The sequence below is a fragment of the Sminthopsis crassicaudata genome, chromosome 3 (genome assembly GCF_048593235.1).
Source record: "Sminthopsis crassicaudata isolate SCR6 chromosome 3, ASM4859323v1, whole genome shotgun sequence".
NCBI lineage: Eukaryota > Metazoa > Chordata > Mammalia > Dasyuromorphia > Dasyuridae > Sminthopsis > Sminthopsis crassicaudata.
Window position 1 is genome coordinate 598,725,155 of NC_133619.1, and position 19,676 is coordinate 598,744,830.

The 19,676-nt window shown below is 39.5% G+C and overlaps 1 protein-coding gene across 6 annotated transcripts in view; it reads left to right on the forward strand.

The window, feature by feature from the left end:
• The window catches only part of PHC2 (polyhomeotic homolog 2), a 139,572-nt gene that overhangs the window by 47,008 nt on the left and 72,888 nt on the right, over positions 1–19,676 (forward strand). For 2 of the 6 annotated variants that reach the window (XM_074305511.1, XM_074305515.1), the window contains exon 1: positions 17,686–17,744. The exons of 1 other annotated variant lie outside the window; for it this stretch is intronic. The gene's annotated coding sequence lies outside the window, so the exon portion shown is untranslated. Of the gene's footprint in view, positions 1–1,216; positions 1,412–5,606; positions 5,627–17,685; positions 17,745–19,676 lie in introns of those variants that run through there. 3 more of the 6 variants (XM_074305510.1, XM_074305514.1, XM_074305512.1) reach the window with 3 other exon arrangements.

The following is a 19,676-nucleotide window of genomic DNA, read 5'->3' on the forward strand; positions in this document are numbered from 1 at the left end:
ATTTCTCCTTGTCTTTCCCCTCTCCTCCATTCCATACTCCATTGATTCTACACACCATTCAAGGCACTTAAGAAATCATGTCTAGTTTTTTTGTCTCTAAATGCCTGGTCTTGTCATCACTACTTCAGCATCACTACTAGGAGATCACTGTCTTATGTAGGGAAATGGACCAGGGGCAGTTGCAGAATCTGAAAGGTTCTGCTCATGTACCAGTAACTACAGATAGCTTTTCTTGGATCTCCATGGTTGTTAGTGCCCTCTCCTTTCTCTTCAAATTATCACAAATATATCTGTTTATATGTATCTCCTCAGTGTAATATAAACTTCTTAAGGACACAGGCTGCTTTTCATTTTGCCTTTGTGGGGCAATAGGACAGCACAGTGTATAGAGCCCTGGGCGGGGATTCAGGAAGACTTCTCTTCATGAGCTCAAATCCACCCTAGACACTTTCTAGCTCTGGGATTCCTGGACAAGTCACTTAACCTTTTTGCTTCAGTTTTCTCATCTGTAAAATGAGCTGAAGAAGGAAATGTCAAACCACTCCAGTATCTTTGCCAAAAAAATCCCAAAATGGCATCAAGAAAGGCCAGACACTTGCTATTTCCTTCTTCAGCTCATTTTACATATGAGGAAACAGGTACACAGGGTTGAATGATTTGTCCAGGATCACATAGTAAGTCTCTGAGGCTAAATTTGGACTCTTGTCTTCCTGACTCCAGGCCTGGAGCTCTATCCCTTGAGCCACCAAGCAACCCATGCCTTGCATATAGCACTTAATAAATATTTGTTGGATAGAGTATTTTTGAGGAGAAGTAAAGCTCATAGATAGTAGAGAATTAAAAAGAGCTAAACAGAAGACAGTGACCTGAGTGGGAAGTAATTATTAAATCATAGGAGCATAGATTTAGAGCTAGATGGAACTGTAGAGGTCATTAACTTGACAGATTAGGAAACTGTGAGATCCTGATTAACTTTGGGGTACAAGTTGACATTGAAGTCATACCCAGCATATCTAGATATTTTAATCTAGCCCTGGGAGGTCTAGTCCAACCTTGGCCTTGATCTAATAGCCCATATACATATTATCACAAAACTCATTTCTACTGTAAAACAGACTGCACTTATTGTTTGGCTCTTATTCCTCAAACATTCATTACCAGTTCCTCACCATTCTTCAGCCTAGATATTTAATTAGTATGGACTTTTATATTGCAGGCTTCACATGAAGAAAGAAGTCTCTTTTAGATGGGAAAACCTGTTCCAGCCCAAGATTACTCTTATCTTCTTGTCTTCTTTGAAGAGTGTCTCCAATTGTCTTGATACCTGAACCTTAGTTGGTTCATTTGTCTGTGATATGAAGACCTTGTTGTTATCTGGTACCGAGCACCATCCCTTTCTGTAGAGACTGGGGTAAGTAGGATTTTGTCACCCAGCCATCTTAGGTGAGTAGGATTCTCCAACTCTATTTTCTTGGGAGAGGACAGATTAAAGCTGATATTGTAATAAGATTCAAACAAATGAGGCTGCCTGGTCATCCCTGATTATAACTACTAGAGTGTGATCATCTGCTCTTTGGGGGTAGGCAAGAGCAGCATAGAAATGGTGGTATTAATCTATGGTATTAAACAGGAAAGAGTAAGGGATAAGCACTTACACTGTATCTCTTTTTGTGCCAGGTACTGTGCTAAGCACTTTTCAAATATCTTTACCGTAACCCTGTGGGATAGGTGCTTTTATTAGCCTTTTTGAGAATATTATCTCACACAGTTGAATAAATTGAGGCAAATAAAAGTTAAGTGACTTGCCCAGTGTCACGCAGAAAGTCTTGAGGCTTGATTTGAACTCAGATCTTCCTGACTCCAAACCCAACACACTATCCACTGTGTCACCAGCAGTGTCCAATTACCGTGAACAGGCCACAACACACTACAAATAAGGAACTATGAAGAAGAATATAAACATAATTACTGAAAAAGGTAAACTGGTCACAATTGAGAATGAAGGATACCCAATAGGTAGCATGTGTGTTCCTCTGGTGGGCCCTCAGTATCAAGAGAAAGTGAGGAAGATCCACAGCATATTGGATGGACCTCTTGTGAGCATCTGGTAAGAAGGCCACATAAGGGGCTGACACGGTGCCTGTTGTCTGCATCATTGGAGGAAGTTTCCATGTTGTCAAGAACACAGCTCGTTTGCATTGAGTATTGAACAAGGACTTTGAGAAATTCTTTCAGTGATGGTAAAGAGCTGTGTGGACTCATTCCTTTCTTCTGACTTGGATCCTGCTAAATAAGAGCAGAATGGCAGAGCAGTTAAAATGACTTATTCAAGTCACAAAATGAATAAGTAGTATAAGCTAGAATCTAGGTAATCCTGAATTCAAGTCTAGCACTCTAACTATTAGGCAATACTGCTTCTTTGAGTGAGATTTAGTTCAATACACATTTATTAACACCTGCTGTATGTAAGATACTGTGCTAGATGCTGGTTATTTGTATCATATGGAAAAAGACAAGGTCTCTGCTCTCCCATAGTCTTATTATGTACTCTGGAAATAGTTCATGAATATGAATAGTGTCATCCAAGGCAGAATATGATAGGGGTAAAGGAAAGAGCCAAAGTGCCTTGGGCCAATCTGAGGAGGAAAAAATACTTTTGGCTGAGGTGGTTTCATGGAGGAGGCAGCACCTGAAGTCTTAAAGAAAGAAAAAAAATATTTCAATGAGTAGAGAAAAGAAAGAATTTCTGAATAAGGAATAGACTGTCCACATGCATAAAGATGGGAGACTGTAATGATATTGAGGGAGTTCAAGAAACTTGGCTTAACTGGTAGACTCACAGTTTATATTGGCAAAGGGAACCCCTGGGAGCTTCTGAGATGTGATGGAAGATTGGCCTGGCATAGTGGCCGTGACGATAGTAAAAAGAGGACAGATTCGAGGGATAATAGATTTGTAGAATGGATAGGTTTTGGCAACTGACTGAATATGGAGGATGAGGGAGAATGAAGAATCAAAAATTATGCCAAAGCTTCAAACTTTAACTTCAAGTCTAGATTTGTAAGATCATCAAAGGCAAAAGAAAAGTTAGCAAAAGGGGCACTTTTTTGGCAAGGGAAATAATCCAAGTTCAGTTTCTGACATGTTGATTCTCCAGTAAGATATCCAGGTGAAGACATCCAACAGAAATATAGGCAACTCATATATCTATGGATGTGATAATTGGCATCAAGCAATAGAAGGAATTAACAAAGGAAAGAATATTCTAAGAGAAAAGAGAAAAACAAGGACAAAGTCTTGAGAGAATGCCCATGTTTAGAGAGGAAAGCCTATCCCCTTCACCCTTCTCAGATTCCACTAATATTGGGAGCCAAAGTGAACTGGCTTCAGGGAGTCCACTCCAGGCTGTCCATATTCCAGCTTCCACTGGTGTCCTCCCTTTTTCCCAACCTTATTGCCAATACCCTTCTTGATCTTCTTGTCTAGATGCCCACCTCCATGCCTGTCCCTATGGGAGCTCTTATCTGAGCTTTGGGCCTATTCCCCACTTCCTAACAGTTGTAGATTCATTCACTGGTCATCTTAGAATGAGTAGCTTCAGTGGATTGGTGGGAATTAGAAGCCAGACTAATGGGAATTCAAGAGAGAAAGAGCTTGGTGCAAAGGAGTGCAAAGATTTTTGGGTTGTGGTGGAAGAGGGGACAAACATGGTGGAAGAGGGGACAAACATTTAGGTAGCACCACTTATGGGCCAGGTTCTGGGTTCAAGCACTTCACACATATTATCTTGTTTGATCCTTACAACAATTCTGAGAGATTAAGTCCTATTATTCCCCTCATTTTGCAGATGAAGAAAATGAGAAAGATTTAAATGACTTGGTGCTAGGATCATGCAGTTAGTGAGAATCTGAGACTGTATTTGAACTAAGATCTTCCTGGAGTTACTAAGCCCACCACTTTATTTACTGCATCCCCATCAAGCTTCCTTGCCCATTGTCTTTATTTTAATGTTGTCTTTATCTTGCTTCTTTTTATATCATAGCCATTTCCAGATAAACCCCTTGTGCTCACAGCTCACTCTCTTTATCTGCCCTGTCCCAGGTTTCATGAAGGAAAAAATTTAATTAAACATGATCACCCAATTAATTGACTGTATTTAACAGGGTGAACATCAATCCATAGTCTCCCATCTCTTAGAAAAGAAAAAAAGAAAAACCCATTTCCTTTTCTCTGGCTCAAGATTGCTCATTTTGTTTTTATAGGGGTCAGCTTACTTTTGTTGTTTTCGTTTATATCATTGTAGATTTACTCTGCATCTGTTCACACAAGCCTTCCTGTCTTTTTCTGAATTTTGCATATTTGTCATTTCTTTAAGTGCAGTGGTATTCAGCTATCTTCATTCACCACTGTGTATTTAGCAATTCCCTAACCATAGGATTCCAGGATGATGGGAGCATCAATTTAGAGGTAGAAGAGACCTGAGATGTTTTCTGGCCCAAATACAGTTAAGGAACTAAGGTTTACCTAAATGTCTGAACATTGACGTTATGTCCAGTTCTTTGATGCCACAAAGAGTTCTGCTTTAAACATTTTAGTATATTTTTAACTCTTTCTTTTTAACTTCCTGTTGCAGCATATGCTCAGCACTGAGCTCTCTGGCTCTAAGAGTATGAATATTCTGGTAACTTTCCCCCTGAATGCTTCCAGATTATTTTCTAGAAAGGTTCGATCACTTCACAGCTCTACCAACAACATGTCAGTGCTCCTGACTTCTCACAGCCTTCCCTACATTCACTTCCTATGTTCCATCTTTCATCAGCTCTGCCAAGTCCTACCATTGTCTTTAGTTAGGCCTTTCCCAAGAGGCACCAGGTCTAATGCAGTTGTAAAACCAGGGTTTTACTGCCAAAAGGCAGAGATGCTTGTAGAGCTGACTAAACAGGAGGCAAATCCTGACCAGCTGGAGTCCTGAAAAAGTGGTAGATGGGAAGGAAGAAGGAAAAGTAATTGAAAATGATCTCACCTGGCAGTCTCTTCTTGACTTACTGCTAGGAGAGGACTTTTGGTGCTTTTCCTCTTCCAATAGAACAAAAGTTGCTTTAGCCCATATTGGTCTATGTAGGCAATCAGAGCAAAGGGAGAAAAGCTCCTCTGAACTTTTGAGCTTCTCTGAGTGGACCAGCTTTGGGAGAGTGACTGAGAGTGCCTCAAGCAGCAGGGAAGGCTTAGCTGCTTCCTCTGCACACACACAGAGGGCAGGAGGCAGTGAGAGTACTCAGACAGCCTGCTATGCAAAGCATGTGCATGGTTTGGGTAGTCTCCTTTTTGGTTTGTTTTATTCAGTAATGTGTCCCTTGAGAAGAGCAGCTAAGCAGCCTGGGTTACCCTGCAATTTCTCCAAACTATTTGCATGAAATACTGCAGGCAAAAAGCCTAGCCCCTGATAGGCCGTTGCTAGGTAACAACATAATCATCAAGAAATTAGGCTGTCCTTTTTTTTTTCCGGCCCAGAGTATGTGTGTGATTGCAGCCTTGTGCAGGAGGCGAGAGAGGGAGTGGAACAAAGAGAGATAAATGGGATGGTCTCCCAGGCCAGGAGGCTGCAGCCACAAACCTGCATCCCACGGTAGGACGTTCTGTTTGGGGCTGGGATCTTTCCTCTGTCGGGCCAACCTTGGAGCCTTTTTCCTTTTAAGAAGCCAGACCTAGCAGGGGTGCACCCAGTCACAGGAAACAGCAGCAGGGACTGAAGCTGGGCAACTTTGACCTTTGGAGTGATCTTAGAGGCAAGGGTGGTTGGGGGTGGAGTGGGGGTGCTGAAGGAAGTGTTGCTTAATGTACAGGAGCCACTCTCACTACAGACAGTATAGAAAAGTGCCTGTGTCTGGGAGAATGCAAGTATGTACGCAAACGCCTGCACAGGCATGTGCACACAGGAGAAACTGCTAGTGTAGGAGTCTAAGAGAAAATGGGAGACTAGGTCCAGGAGTGGATTGTATGTGAAAATGAAGGTGGGGGTGGGGTGGGGAAAGAGGGAGTGGGGAGGGGGCAGCAGGCACTTGAATTGAGAAGGAAGAAAAGACCTCAGCTGAAGTTTGAAGTGATGTCATTTTTGAAGGCCTCTTTCTGTAGAAACTTGCCCCATCTTGAGGCATTTGGTTCCAGTGTCATTCAGTCATGTCAGAACAGGCCAGCCTTCTACCCTGTTAGACATGACAGATGGATGGAGGGGCAAGAGTACCAAGACAGCCCTGGCCTCTGCATATGTGTGTGTGTGTATGTATGTGTGTATGTATGTGTGTGATTATGTATGTAATGTTTCTCTTTTCATTCCTTTTATTTCCCTTTCTTAAAAGCATGTATACTCACAGCATACAGATAGTCATTCCATACCTGAATGTTTGTTCTATAATTGTCTGTTCATCTATCTTCTCCCTCAAGCTAGACTTAAAATATCTGTACCATCTTCTAGCTTCCTCCCTTTGCAGTCCTCCAACAGACCTTCATGCCAAAGCTTCTTTTGCTATACCACATACCTCACTAGGTCACTGCAACCCTGGGCAGTCTAATTGTCTTTTGCCATTCACTGTCTACCAGATTGATGACTCCTCCTGAGTCTGGCTGCCTGAAGTCCCTCTGGGGTCCCTCTCTCCACTGTCTGGCTATTCTTCCTGCTCAGTTTCCTTCCACCCCAACCCCCACCCAAGATCCCTACTTGGAATCTCCATATTCAGACTTGTAAGAATCTATTTAACCTGACTCAGATGGAGTCCCTGTAAAGCCCAGACTTTGTGCCAGGTAGGGAACATTCAACATGACAAGAGAAAAAGAGAAGCTATGTTTAGTGGAGCCAGTAACAGCACCCCTCCCCACTCTTTATCCTCCAGATGTACATGTCCAGCTGCTGCTCCAGCTTTGGGACATTTCCAGTGTGGGCAATCCAGGGTACTCAGTAAGCATGTGGCACGCTGGCCGTGGCAAGCTCTGCCCCCATCCCTCCACTCCTCTATTTTGCTTCTCATAGGCAGGGGTATGTAGTGGAAAGAGTGTATTTGTAGTCAGAGGACCTGGGCTTGAATCCTGCATCTGACATATATTGTTTGTTTAACTTTGACCAAGTCACACTCTCCTTCATCTGTAACATGTGGGAATTAGACTAGATGAGGTTCCAAGGTTCCATGTAGCTTTGAATCTCTGATCTTTGACCCTGTGTCCCTTGACTCCACATTTTTTGATATTCTTGGACTCCTCCCAAAGGTGTCCCTGCCACCAAATGGAAATCCTTTGTCACCCTTAACTCTACTGATGACTTTGCACATTGAAAAGCCTTTGCTTCATCCTTCAGTTTCCCATCTGTTCCTACAGAAGTGTCTGGTGCCTGCATTCTAAAGTTTCTTCAGCATTGCCTTATTGTGTGACCCAAGGGGAGCAGCTGTTTTGGCTCTTTATTGAGAACCACAGCAGCTTTCTCTTTTGTCCATCGCCATTGAGTAAGATTTATAAAGGACATTTCAAGGGAACTTCACGTGTTCCCAATGAAGGTGGAGAACAAGTATGGAAGTTCATCTTAACAAGTGTTTATTATAAGTTTCTGTTGTGTGTCACACTAGATTCTGAGATACAAGAACAAAAACTGAAAAGTTCCTGTCCTAAATGAACTTACCTTGCCAAAACAATCTCAATAAATATGACTAAGAGAAATAGTTAGAAAAGAGGTTTTTTTTGGGGGGGTCTAACTTGGGAATTTCTCAGGATCTTTGAAATCTATAGTAGGTAGTGGTAGGATAAAGAAAAGAAAAAACCATGGATTTAAATTTATAGTCTCACAAAATCTCAAAGGTGAATAGAGCCTCAGAGGTCATCTGTTCCAGCCTACTTGAAATATTAATCTCTTCTAAGACATTCCTGACAAGTGGTTCTTAGGTTTCTGTCTAAAGACTTCTATTGATAAAATCTACTCTACTAAGGCAGACCATCCAATTTCAAGGTACCTCTGATTTTTAGGAAATTTTCCATTATATTGAACCAAATATAAATTAGCTCCATTTCCTTTAACTGCAACCACCAATGTAGAGGAGTAGAGAAAAGCCTACTTCCTCAAAAAAGCACCAAAAGGATGAAATCACAAGTTTCAAGCAAATTGTCAGGTTAAATCAAGAAGAATGTCTAACTTTCTTCCTTCACATGGCATCCCTTCAAAAACTAGAAGATAGCCCTCATGTGCCCTCTAAGTCTTTGTTTCTCAGGCTCAACATCTCTGAGCCCTTCAGTCTGCTCTGAAAAAGTATGATGTCTAGGCTCCTCAACCTCTGGTTATCCTCCTCTGGAGTCCTTCTAGTTTGTACAGAATCCTAGCTCCTTCTTTCCCTCCCTCCTCTCATGGGGTATAAGGGAACAATTGAACTTTGTCTTGGCCTTGGCCAGAAGCTGATTGAAACTACATACTTAAGGTGACTTTGCTTTTCCATAGTTGTAGGCATAAAATCATCAGATTTAGAATCAGAATGTATCTTACACATCATCTTGTCCATCTCCCTCATTTTATGGATTGGGGAGACTGAGGTTCAATCTTGCCCAAAGACACATAGCTGTAGAACAGAGCCTCAAATCCAAGATGTATACTTAGGCTTTCTGATGTCAAATTCTGGGTTTTATCTACTAGACCACATCATTGCTTGGAAAACAGTGATATCTCCCCAAGAAAACCAACCTTATGAAGTTGTCACTATCCTTTATTTTGTACTCTTTCTCCTCTCAAGAAAGGTGTTTGCAACAGTTATTGAAATGACTTTTTTCCAAATAAACAAATGAAAATTAACTTTGTTTTGAAATTATTGGCATTCTTTGATAAAGCTAATTTTATTGGAAAGTAAAACTTATTGATGCAAGTTAGAAGAGTCAGGAAGGTTTCTGAGGCCAAAATAATCCTTCTCCAGGCTAGCTGATAGAACTTCATCATTTTTCTAAGGCTCCCCTTGCAAAAAATAAAGACAAAACTAGAATCAGTCTAGTCATTGAAAAAGCATTTAGTGCCTACTATGTACTGGACACTGTGCATAGATATAGACATAAAAATGAAATTCCCTGCCCTCAAGAAGCTTAGTCTATCAGAGAAGACCATATAGACACGTCTATATAGTCATATAGACATAGAAAAGTACTATAAACAAAACAAATACAAGGTGTTTTTGTGTGACAATTGCAAATTTCTATGAGGATGTGAACTGGCAGCTAGGGGGTTGAGGAAAGACTTTATGTAGTATTAAAGGAAAAAAAAAGGATAGAGTCAGAGGGAAGGAGTATAGTCAGGCATCTGTTGTTCACTTGTGTCCAATTTATGAGCCCATCTAGAGTTTTCTTGGCAAAGATACTGTAGTGGTTTTACCTTTTCCTTTTCCAGCTCATTTTACAAATTGGAATTGAGACTTGCTCAGGGTCACAAAGCTATTAAGTGTCTGAGGCTAGATTTAAATTCACAAAGTCCAGTGCTTCATCTACTAAACCACTTAGCTATCCTGTCTAGGTATCATAGATAGCCAGTTCAAAGGCATGGAAATGGAGTGTCAAATAAGAAACAAGAAATAAGCTACTTTGGCTGGACCATGGAGTTTGGGAAAGGAACTATTAAATAATAAATTTTAAAAGATAGACTGAAGCCAAATTGTGCAGGGTTTTTAAAGCTAAACGAAGGGTTTTGGATTTTATCCTGAAGGCAGTAGGGAGCCATGAAGTTTATTGAAAGGTTGAGAGGGAACCTAAATGGAAACACAAAAACAGGAAAGATTTAGAAAGAGGGGCTGAGGGGAACAAATTTAGATGGGAACAGGAAATCAAGAACCCTTGACCCAGCTCCTCCTTAAGACGGAAGAATTTGTGGAAGAAGCTGAAGGTGTTTAATTTAAAGAAGAGATGTGAGATACGATTATTTTTTTTTTGCTTGAAGCTTGTGATTTCATCCCTTTGGTGCATTCTTGAAGATGTAGGCTTTTCCCTACTCCTCTACAGTAGTGGTCCAGGCATGTGTAAATTACAAAGTGCTTGGGTTACTGAAATGGGGACATATGAAAGACCTGGAATCAAAATTCTGATTTGTACCAGCACCAAGAGTGTGACCCTGCACAAGTTGCTGGAGTTCTCAGAACCCTGATTACCTCATATATTTTTAAAAATAGCAAAGAATAATTGAGATCATTAGGTTTAGGAGACAACTTAGAAATCATCTTCTCCAGTCTCTCAGTTAATATATAATGGAGAAGCCCATAAAAGATAAACAAGTTATAGTTTCCCTTTTTGTAGTGGCAAGGATCTGGAAATTTAGTGGATTCTCATCAGTTAGGGAATGGCTGAATAAATTATGACACATGAATGTAATGGAATATTATTGTTCTATAAGAAATGACAAGCTGGCTGATTTTAGAAAAGCCTGGAAAGACTTACATGAACTGATGATGAGTGAAGTGAGTAGAAACAAGAGAACATTGTACACAGCAACAAAATTATATGAGGATCAGCTGTGATGGACTTAGCTCTTTTCAACAATGAGGTGATTCAGGTCAGTTCCAATAGACTTGTGATGGAGAGAACCATCTGCATCCAGAAAGAGAACTATGGGGACTACATATGAATCAAAGCATAATCTTTTTCATCTTTTTTGTAGTAGTTTGTTTAGTTAATTTTTTTCATATTTTTTTCTTTCAGCTCTTGATTTGATTTTTCTTGGGCAGCATGATGAATATGGAAATATATTTAGAATTGTACATGTTTAACATTGGATTGTTTGATGTCTATGAGAGAAGGTGGAAGGGAGGGAGAAAAATTTGGAGCACAAGGTTTTGCAAAGGTAAATGTTGAAAATTATCTTTGCATGTATTTGGAAAAATAAAAAGCTATTAAAAAATAAAAACTAAACAAAAATTTCCTAGTCACAAAGCCAGTTGGTAGCAAAAATGGGTTTTGAACCCAGGTCTTCTAAACGCTCAAGCCAATTCTTTTTTCTCTATATCATATTATGCTCCCTGACTTTCAGACTTGTTTGTAAGGAATGTACTTTTATAAAGCCTAAAATGTTTTGGAAATGTGAGCTTTTATAAAATAGTGAAAAGAAATATTGTTCAGGATATAAGGTATGATTAAACGATATATGGTCCTTCCTCTTATTAGACTCTTGATTTTGTAAATGGTCACTTAGCAAAGTGGCCAGTAACTTTTTTAGGCCTTAATGTCACTCGAGGAGCTAAGAGGAGAGCAGAGCTGAGAAGTGCAAAGCTTGCTGCACAGGAAGTCTGGAAATCCAGAGGAAGTAGGGACTTGGTTATGTGATTGGGTGGCCCTGAGCAGGAGCAACTTTTCCCTCTGAGCCTTAGTTTTTTTCTTGGTAAATTTAATATTTACAAGACCTACACTACCTATTTCAAGCTTAATGCTGCTATGGAAATGAGGGATATTATTAAGGACGGTTCATGGAGGGGGGGGGTGGGATTGGCATAAGCCTTGGGCAGAGGAGAATGGAAAAAGAGAAGAAAAGGAAGGGAAGTCAGTAGGATGGGGACCAGCTGTGTTTTATTGCCACTAATGTGAGTCAGCTGTGGCTTTTGGAAACTAGCAGTGGCAAAGACACAAATCTAGAATCATTATGAGCAGTTTTCAAATCTAAATCAATTCTAAGAGATGGAGTTTGTTGCCTTCTAAAAAGACTGTGTGACATTCTTCATAAAATCTCTTCGTTGGAAAGAATCTTGAAAGTTATCTAGTCCAACCTTTCCCCATAAGGACATCTCCTTTAGAATAATCCCCAGGGTATAATCCATATTGTACTTGTGAATCTTCAGGGACCTAAGGTGTTACCTTCTCCAAAAGGAAGGCCTTTCTTCATTTTCCTGTTTTAAATGCCTCTCCACTCTCCCTCATTATGTTTTATTTCTTTTGTATCTATTTTGTATTCTCTCCTGGAATGGAGGGTCCTAGCAGGCAGGGACTGCCCCAGCCCAACGACCATACCTGGCACTTGAGAGACAGTTAATGACTGTTGGATTGAATTGAATTGAGGCAATCCGTTACAACTTTGACAGCTCTGATTTTTAGGAAGTTTATCTTTATACAAAGCAGAAATTTTGTCCCTCTCTAGCTTACATCCATTGTTCCTCATTCCTTCAACAATATTCAAGGACAATTTATTAAGATATGCGCACTGGAACCAAGAAAAACAATACTAATCTGTCTTTCAGTGGACAACTTTTCAAATATTTGAAAATTGCTTTTTATCTTATTAAATCTTCTCTTCAAGCTAACTATGCTTGTCCCTTTCGTGCACCCTTCTCCTAATATGAGCTCTCTTCAAGCTCCCTCTCTGTAGGAGGCCCAGTACCATCCTGGGCACCAGTTTTCAGATAAATACCATTTCTACAATGGGGCACTCAGAAGTGAAGGGAGACTCCATGTGTTGTCTGACCAAGACCATATATCCAGCAGAATTGTTATCATCCAATCCTAGGCTATTCTTGCTATGTTTTTGCTTTTATTACTTGCTTTTTGAGGCTGTCGTGACCTACTGAACTTGTGGTCCAGTCAAACCTCCAGATGCTTTCCACAGAAGTTGCTGCATGACCATTTTCCATTTTCTGCTTCCATTCCCACCCCCTAGGCTTTAAAGCATTATATAGTTGGTTTTCAGAGCTAGCCTTGTTGACTTGGGTCCTGGCTTTTTCCAGGAAGATTATATAACTGGACCGCTACAAAGAAGTAATTTAGTTCTGGTCCCTCTTCCCAAGCCCTTTGCTGCTCCTATTTCCCTTGCTCAAGTGCTGGCTGGCACTGAGCAGCAGTAAAGGAGCCCACTCACCTTCTGCCTTGGCCTGCTTTGCCCTGCCCAATTCCCTGGAGACTCCAACATCTGTTGCAGCAATTGTCACACCAGCTTTTATGGAGCTGACCAGGCCTCTTATTTCCTATTGACCCCTGCCTGAATCCCTCATAAATGCCCCCAAGAGGCTTCAGACATCCTTCTTAAGGGTCTATTGCAGTGTCTTTCTCCTCTGCTGTATCAGAATATCGGTCACAGCTGCAGTCCATCCAGTCCAGCAAATGGATTTCCCTGACCCTAGAGACAGAAACCTAGTGTTTCCTAGACTTGGTGGCACCTGGGGGGGGGGGGGCAGGGAGCGGATAGTGGAAGGGGAGAAGCCTCATCAGCATCTCTCCAGCCTCAGATCCTAGGCCCTTTGGGCAGCAGAGACCTGTGATAAGATCACCAAATAAGTCTGTTACAGTCAGCATGCCATTTAAAGTATCCCTCTGAGGGAGTATTTATTGATGGAGATATAGAAGAATAAGAACTTGTACACATAGTGACTTGAGAAACTGAACAGAATAGATCCCAACATGCCTGACTTCCATTTCTTGTATATCTTATATACTGTGACCTCACTTCTTTATTTCTTCAGTATCTCCCATCGTCTACCTAAAAAATCCATGCTCTTGAATCTTGCATTTTCCCATGCCCTCCATTCCATAATCAATCCCTGAGAAGCACAGAATCACAGAATGTTAGAACCGGAAAGGATCTTAGAAGTAATCTAGTTTAGCTCCCTTATTTTAAAGATCTTCGAAGAAACTGAGTTATGCATTTGGAGGAATGCATAGGGTCCTACAGCCCATAAATAATAGAAGCCAGGCCTAGCCCTAGGTTTCTGGATTCCAAAATGCCAGTCTTTTTTTCCATTCTACCCTTTATTTTGTATACATAGATCTTTATCTGCAAACATGTCTAATCACTGTTACAGGATTGCTGATTCCTTGAGCTTACGTAAGAACTGTTCCTTATGATATTTTTGTCTTCCCCAATGAATTTATGATGCATACTAGGTCCTTGATAAGTGTTTTAATTAGTTCATGGTTTTATGCATCAGAAGTTGCAATTTGGTCACCATGGAGGAGTAACTAAAGAATTGAGAAGAAGGACCTCAGCCAATCTGAGGGTTGTCTTTTAAGGAACTAGAAACTGAGTGGATGCTCATTAGTTGGAGAATGGATGAATAAGATATGGTATATGAATGTTATGGAATATTATTGTTCTACAAGAAATCATCAGGTGGATGATTTCAGAAAGGCCTGGGGAAACTTGCATGAATTGATGCAGATACGGAATGTGAAATGATGTCAGGTTGTAAGATCCTATTGGACACAGTGTATTTTTCTCTTGTCTTGCTTGAATCTTTCTTTGTTAGAAGGGGCTAAGAAAAGGAGAGAGCCTAAGTGCACAATATTCAAATATTCCAGTAGATCTCTCATCACTCTGTAGAATCACTTACAATAAAACAGATTGCACCCTATTCATGCCTGTTTGTCCTGTGAAATGGTTGCCCATATTCTTTCCAAAGATCTCCATGGTAAGTAACGTCATAAGGTTATTTTATTAGAGGCCTTTCTAACTTCCTTTTACCATTCTGAAGGTAACATCAATAACAGTAATTTGGTTATTTGTTTTTTGTCTCTTTTCTTTTTTCTCCAAATAAATAATTTTTATTTATGTCTTTTTTTGCATCCTATGATCAAAAATGAATGAAAACTATCAATTGGGGGAAAAATGAAGGCAGAAGAAGAATTAAGAGAGTATATATTATCTTAGAATCAAAGGGTATCCAGTAGGATCTTGTGATCAAAAATACATAAAAGCTGTAGAAAGGTCAAGGGGAACCTTTCATGTTCTGTCTACCTAAAGACTGATTAAAAATGAGGATCGTATCTTATACTCCTTTGCACAAGCAGGGACTAGCATAGGACCCTAAATAATCTAAGGATTTATTAAGCTTTTAAAAATCATAGAATCTTTGAGTTAGGTGAGACCTCAGAAAGTCCAACTTTGATCTGAAACACACAAGCAATAGTCATTAGGACATCTAGTTAAGGAGAGTTCACTGTAATCATGGCAATCTACTCCATTTTCAGATAACTTTAATATTAAAATTTAAGATTTAACATAACTAAAATCTAGTTCTCTGTAATATTTGTCCATTGATTTTAATTAATTCTTAGAGACTAATTAGATTGTCTAAATCCTCTTTTACCTAACTACTCTTCATATACTTGAAGATAGTGATGATGTCTCCTGAACTGCTCATTGATTTACAGAATTATTCAATGGAGACAGGCATGTCCAGTTCTTATCAGGAAAGAGCAGGAGTTTGGGGTCTTTTTTATTATAAAGTTTAAATAAATGAAATTTATATTCTTCTCTGTATTTGTCATATTATTCCTATAAAACAGTAATATTCCATTTCATTCTTATTTGTGCTGCATTTTCAATGATCTTAAGCTTATTTCCTGACACAGGAGCACATTTTCTTAATAGCAGTATTTACCTAGTGATGATCACTGTGAATCATGGAAATATAGCAATCTGAAGAATCAAAATTATAAATGGCACAAATAGCAGTGGACTACATGGTGGGTTTAAGTAACTGCAACATATTGCCAGTAATGATTTGTTTTGCAGGAAGTGTTATGAGTAGTTCATACCACCCTGCAGAGAAACAAGAAATGGATGAGTTTGGGAAACATATCAGAGATTGGTACAGAGGCATGACATAATAGTGATGGGGAATTTGTTATTCAGACCTCTCTTTCTCTCTCTCTCTCTCTCTCTCTCTCTCTCTCTCTCTCTCTCTCTCTCTCTCTCACAAAAGCAAATAAACAAATGACTTCTTGACTTAGTGATAATTTCATCCTTCAAAAGGTGAAAAAATTAAGGGGAAATTCTTTTCTGGATCTGAGTTTCATTAACAAGGAAGAACTGCTTCTGGGGTAGAAATAATGGGAATTTTGGGAGTAGAGGTGGAGTGATCATTACATCACAGAATTTGTTGATAATGAAGAAAAAATTGAGTATACTGTAGTCTGGCATGTGCCTCAGACTTTGGAAAAGAAAGGGAAATAAGTCCAATGAAGAGGAAAAATGAGAATTATGAAAAGACCTATTAGGATGAACAGAGAACTTTTCCAACAAACATTTTTAAAATGTAATGTACAGAAGATTGAAGTTAGTCCAGGTGTGGCATATTCTTCTAAAAATAATGTAAGTCTTTTGTCTTTATTCACCCTTGTTTAGTATAGTGCTAGACACATACATAGTAGACATATAATCAGTTTTTTTCTTGGAAAAAATAAAATGAAGACTTCTAAAAATAATGAGCCGAAGCTATTGAGGGAAGCTAAGGGTTACAAAATAGGCTTTTTAGCTATATTAGGATAAAAGAAATCAGAAGGGATGAGACCTTTGCTTGAGGTGAATGGGGAAATAACTGACAACAAACAAGGCAAAACCGCTCAATTCATATTTTGTTTCTATAATCTCTGCAAAGGACAATGAATTTTTACACTGGAGATGACAGATAAAAATGATTCACAAGGTATTTATTGCCAACATGAGGAAAGAAATAGTAACAGGGCACTGAGCTACTCTTGATGAATTCAGATCCCCTACCCCAAATGGACTCATCATGGGTCCTGAATGAATTGGCAGATGTGAGTTCTGAGACACTCTGTGATAGTTGAAAGATCACGGAAAAGGACAGGCATGCCCCACAATTGGAGAAAGATAAATGCTCCAGTTTTCAAAAAAAAGGGAAGAAGCAAAGATGACCAACTACAAGCCAATGACGGTGACTTTGGTTTCTGAAAAATTCTAGAAAATATCATTAAAGGGATGGAGAATAGGCAAAAAGTGTCTTCATGAACAAGTCAGACTAATCCAATTTCCTTTTTGCATGGAATTAATTCATTTTGTGGGAATATAGTTTACCTAGATTTTAGGAAAACTTTTGATAAAGTAGATCCTGCTTTTCTTGTGTCCCAAAGGGAGAAATATCAATTTGATGATTATACAATCAGATGGATTCAGAATTGCTTGAATGAGCATTGGGCTGAATTTGGTAAGATGAAATTCAAAAGGGACAAACAAATTCTGAATCTGGATACAGAATAATCAACTAACTTCACATTTTTTGAGATCGGAAAGGCATGGTTGGATAGCAGTTGTTCTAAAATGGGTCTTAGGGCTTTTAGTGGCTCACCATCTCAGTAGGAATCAGCAGTGGGATAGGAAAGACAAAAATGTTAATGTTGTCCTAGGCCACATTAGTCAGGGCTTAGCTTACATTCCAAGAGCAGGGAAGTGATAATCCCACTGTACTTGGACCCTTATCAATAAGATTGTGTTCAGAACTGACCGCTACAGTTAAGTTGATAAGCTGGAGAGTGTCCAAGGAAAGAGAGATAGGATGGGGAAGGGATTTGAATTTATGACATGAGGATCAGTTTAAGGAAAACAAATCTCAGGGAGGACATGAATGATAGCTGTATTTTTATTTTTGAAGGGATTGTCTCATGGAGGAGTTACATTTACTCTCTTTGGCCCAGAGGTCAGAACCAGGAGCAGTGAGTATTAGTTTCAAAGAAGCCAGTGTTGGCTTGATGTAGGGAAAACCTTCTAACAGTGAGAGCTGTCCAAATGCAGAGTAGCCTTCCTTGACAGGTAGTGAGTTTCCTTTCCATGGAGATCTTCAGTTAGAGACTAGATGGCTTGTTGGGTGTGTTATAGCAGGCATTCCTTTGTAAGTGAGTCAGGCTAGATGGTTGCTGAATTTTGTTCCAACTGTCAAATCCTAGGATTCTGTGATTCTTGTTACCTAGGAAATATAGAGACAACAAAGAAGGTGATGCAGTCTTGAAGGAAGAACTAGGAATATCAGGTATGTGTTCAGCCTGAGGCTATTGAACATTTTAATTAATAACTCTTACAGACATAAATGGAATTCTTGTGAGAAGTGTAGATGACACAGGGAGAGGAAGGAGGATTACACACTGGCTGCACCAAAAGGTGCTTTGGTGTCTGGAACACTGAGCTAAATCTCAATGGTGACTTTGAATAGGAATCAATGTTAGCCATACTTTGGGGTTCAAAAAGTGAAGAGGTACTGTTTTGTGATACTAGAAAATGGGAAAACCTGGGTTCAGTCCTGCCCCAGATACTTTCCAGCTTTGTGACCCACATAACCTTTCTAAATCTCAGTTTATTTATCTATAAAAGGGAATAATAATAACACATGCCTTACAGGACATTTTGTGAGGTTCAAATGAGATAATTACTGTAAAGCATTTTGCCAACTTTAGTGGTCCATAGCTGCTAACTTATTCCTGAAGAACAGATTCTTTTCTGTAAACCTACCTTCTTTATTCTCCACTTCAATCCTCTCATCACTTTTCTTTGCATCTTATAGTCCACTGGGTCCTCTGGAATTCCTGCTTTATAGTAAACATTCTCAATTTAGACCCATTCCTCTCATGCTTCCATCTTCTGGCTCATAGACCCAGCTACCCTAGAATGACACTGCATCCTTGGCATTTCTTTGCAGTCTTGATTGTAACTTCTTTCATGCTACCCTCTCTTAGACTCCCCCTCAATTCACTAGTCCTAGGAGTGGAGTTAATTTTCCTTTCTTTATATCAGTACTGTCGGATTTGCCCTTTCCTGCCTTCACTCAGCAGATTTTCCTTTGAGATTTACTCTGTCCAAATCAGATCACCTAATCCAGAGCTTAGTGACCATTACCTTTCTCCTTTATCAGAGTTTATAAAGTACCTGGCTCATAATTTTTCTCTCTAAATTTCTACCCTGATATGAAAGAACCTCAAAACGTAGATAAATAGATGGATGTTTCCTCATAGTTCCTATTTAACTCCCATAATTTAGCCTAATTCCACCTCTATTACACATATAGTCACTCTTTTGTTCTTGTCATCACCCACAGATATTCCACTTCCAATTCTTTGTGACTCTGAAGTCTTTTTGTTTTGTTTTTGTTTTTGGCAAAAGTGCTAGAGTGGTTTGCCATTTCCTTCACCAAATCATTTAACAGATGAGGAAACTGAGGCAAACAAGGTTAATTGACTTGCTCAGGGTCATATGACTATTAAGTACCTGAGACTGGATTTAAACTCAAGTAATTCCTGACTCCAGGCTTGTTGCTCTATTCACTGTTCCACCTAGCTGCCCTATATGATTTAATAGATGCTTTTTAGATTAATTTAGATTGAAAGAGAAGTATTCTTTAAAAAAAAGAAAAAAGAAAAAAAAAGCTGTCCAAATGAGTTATAAATGAGGAAACTGGAGGCCTAGTGGGGTCAAATGGTAATCCAGAACCTCAAGTAGGAAGCAACAGTGGTCATATGAGCATTCAGGTTTTCTGAGCCCAAATCCAGTGCTTGCTTCTTTGTCCAGGGGAAGGGTGACATAAAAAAAAATAGGACTCAAAGTCAGAACAAGATAAAGTTTTCCACATCAGTAAAGTAGGAAGAATACAAACTATTTCCCTCATGGAGATGTTGTTTGGATCACAGTTCAGACTTGTACAACAAAGTACTATGTCATCATAAATAGCTACTATTGTCACTGCAACATGCCCATGTTTTTGTGCCTGTGCTTAGATTAACCTACTAAATGTTCACCCACATTTCAGTCTCTCAATCTATTTTGTACCTATAGGAGCATACTGGGAGCCTGAAATGGAGGAGGAAAGACAGTAAGGAAACGGGGGCAGTGAGAAAAAACAGAGATCTCAGAACCATCCTTGTGTGAGATCTGGGCAATCCCCATCGTTCCCATCCAGTGTAGATGAGAATGG